Here is a 3,200-nt window from a genome sequence, read left to right as displayed (position 1 = left end):
CCAATCCCCCAATCGGCCCTACCCTGAGCGTGACTGAGGGTGGCATTGCAACCTCCCGATCCGCCCTGCTCTGTGCATGACGGGGCGGCGCCCCAACTCCCCAATCGGCCCTGCTCTGAGCCTGACCAGGGGCTGCACTTAGGGATTGGGCCTGCCCTCTGCCACCCGGGAGCAGGCCTAAGCCAGCAGGTCGTTATCTGCCGAGGGGTCCCAGACTGCGAGAGGGCACAGGCCGGGCTGGGGAACCCCCCTCCCCCCGCCCCCCGAGTGCACAAATTTTTGTGCACTGGGCCTCTAGTTATTAAATAAAATTGATAATTATTAGTACTCTTAATAAGAAGAATAAAAGAAAACTGATGATGAGAGAACACATGTTATTTATTTGAATGATACAAGGGAATTCTAACAAAGATTCTAAATGTATTTAAAAGTATTTTGAAAAGAAAATGGAGACTACTAAATGTCAGTATGGGTTCACTAATAATATACTATGCTAGACCAGTAGACCAGTGTTACCTAAACTGGTGTCCCTCAGAACAGTGAATGCTAATAGGATACTGCTGCCAAAATTATATATATTTTCTATGACTAAATAAGTCTAAGACACATGAAATTAAGCAAAGTTTAAAATATGTCTCCACATGTATTCACTTTAAAAGGTCACTGTAGGACTTTTCAGAGTTTTAATGCACTATATTGTATTACATATTTTCAATAGGTAAACATAATATGTAGTCTTTCCAAATGTCAGCATAACTACAAGGTCAGGCAAAAGTATGTTTACAGTTGTTCATATGGAAAATACAATAATTAATAAATAATAATACAAGGATAAACTCTGTTTGGCGTACTTGCAACTGCAAATGCACTTTTGCCCCACCCTATATTGTGGAGGTTGTGTATATTTGCGTGTGTGCTCGTGCATTACTTATCAACAGTACTCCAAACTAATGTTTTATAAAATATAGTTTTGAAAATATGGTTCTAGTTTAGGTTTCTTTTTTTTATTTGAATGATAATTTTTATTACTTTTATGTACAGAAAACTCAACAATATACAATTAGCCCAGTTTGCTGGCCGGTAGTCTAGTCTTTGACTTTTCCAACTTGGCAATACGAGCCACTGACTTTGGATCCAGGACATTGCCTCCTCAGTGGCAGCAGATCTCATCATATCTGTTGTTGTAATTGGTCCAGATAGCTTCCACCAGCTTAGCCAGAGCTCTATTGTCTTCCAAGTTAGCCTGTGTGAAGGCGAGAGTGGTGCAGGTCTTCTTGTGGACTAGATGTCCCAGACTGGCCTTCCCCTTGATAATGCAGTAGAGAACCCCCATCTTACGGCACAGGGCAGGCAGGAAGACAGCCATCTCAGTGGAATCCACATCAAATGCAATCGCTACTGGATGGGCCTTCTTGTTCTCCACCAAGGTGGTGACAGTGTTAACCCTTGCTCAAAGGGCAGGTGGCCTCTTGGTGGGTACATCACTCTTGCCAGCAGCTTTCTTCTCAGCCCAGGCCAACAATATCTGCTTCTTTTCTTGCTCTGTCTCTGATCTGTACTTGTGTGCCAGCTTAACCAGTTGAATAGCTGTTTGGTGGTTCAAGGACAGGGTGAACTGGTTAATGGAAGGAGGCCCTTGCAGACATTTATAAAGAATTGCCCTTTGCCACTGCCACCAAATGTAGTAGGGTCATTTGACAAAGCAGGTGAGATCCTTTTTTGGCTGAACGTCCTGTCCAATGCCAAAATTCTTGGGCCTTTTCTCAAACAGGAAATTTACTACCTTCTTGACCTCCTGATTCTTCATGACAGCAGGGCACCTCTTTCCCCTTAGTCTTCCTTCCTCTCAGATTCTTGGGTGGCAGGAGGAGAGCTAGTTTAAGTTTCTTTATAGATTACTAGAGTAGTAGAAATGAAAATAAGGAGACATATTGTATTTTAACTTTTATGTCATTTGAAACAACTCATTTTATTAATCTGAGGTGGAAAAAATGTTTTCTAGATCAGTCATCTTTAAACATTTTGCTTGTATAACCTTTAAAAGAATTTTGTATACTCTCATACATTTTTAAGTTAACACCAAACATTTTTCACCCTGATTTTTAAATTATTTTAAAAAAATGGTAAAAAAAATCCCATTTACCAGCACACCAAAAAATTTAAGATACCTAGGAATAAACTTAACTAAGGATGTAAAAGACCTGTACTCAGAAAACTACAGGACACTGAAAAAAGAGATAGAGGAAGACATAAACAGATGGAAGAACATACCATGTTCATGGATTGCTAGAACAAACATCATTAAAATGTCCATACTACCCAAAGAAATCTATAGATTCGATGCAATCTCTATTAAAATACCAATGGCATATTTCACAGACCTAGAGTGAAATCTCCAACAATTCATCTGGAATAAAAAAAGACTCCGAATAGCTGCAGAAATCCTGAGAAAGAAGAACAAAGTAGGTGGGATCTCAATACCAGATATCAAGCTGTATTACAAAGCCACTGTTCTCAAAACTGCCTGGTACTGGTATAAGAACAGACATATAGATCAATGGAATAGAATAGAGAACCCAGAAATAGAAACAAACCACTATGCTCAATTAATATTTGACAAAGGAGGCAAGAGCATACAATGGAGTCAAGACAGTCTCTTCCATAATGGTGCTGGGAAAATTGGACAGATACATGCAAAAAAATGAAACTAGACCACCAACTTACACCATACACAAAAATAAACTCAAAATGGATAAAGGACTTAAACATAAGACGGGAAACCATAAAAATACTAGAGGAATCCACAGGCAGTAAAATCTCAGACGTATGCCAAAGCAATTTTTTCACTGATACAGCTCTTAGGGCAATGGAAACTAAAGAGAAAATAAACAAATGGGACTACATCAAAATAAAAATCTTTTTCACAACAACAACAACAGCAGCAACAACAACAAAACCATCAACAAAACAACAAGAAAACCCACTGCATGGGAGAACATATTTGCCAATGTTATCTCCAATAAGGGTTTAATCTCCAACATTTACAAGGCACTCATACAACTTAACAAAAGAAATATAAACAACCCAATCAAAAAATGGGCAATGGACCTAAATAGATACTTTTCAAAAGAAGACATTCAGAAAGCCAAGAGACATATGAAAACATGCTCAAAGTCACTAATCATCTGAGAGATGCAAAT

General features: G+C 39.1%; 1 pseudogene; it reads right to left on the bottom strand.

Moving 5' to 3' along the window:
• Positions 1–1,060: 1,060 nt before the first annotated feature.
• LOC102252417 overlaps positions 1,061–3,200 on the bottom strand; it is a 5,265-nt pseudogene continuing 3,125 nt past the window's right edge.

Source organism: Myotis brandtii, unplaced genomic scaffold, assembly GCF_000412655.1.
Source record: "Myotis brandtii unplaced genomic scaffold, ASM41265v1 scaffold40, whole genome shotgun sequence".
Lineage (NCBI taxonomy): Eukaryota > Metazoa > Chordata > Mammalia > Chiroptera > Vespertilionidae > Myotis > Myotis brandtii.
Note: the sequence above shows the minus strand (reverse complement) of the source record. Positions and strands in the feature narration are given on the sequence as shown.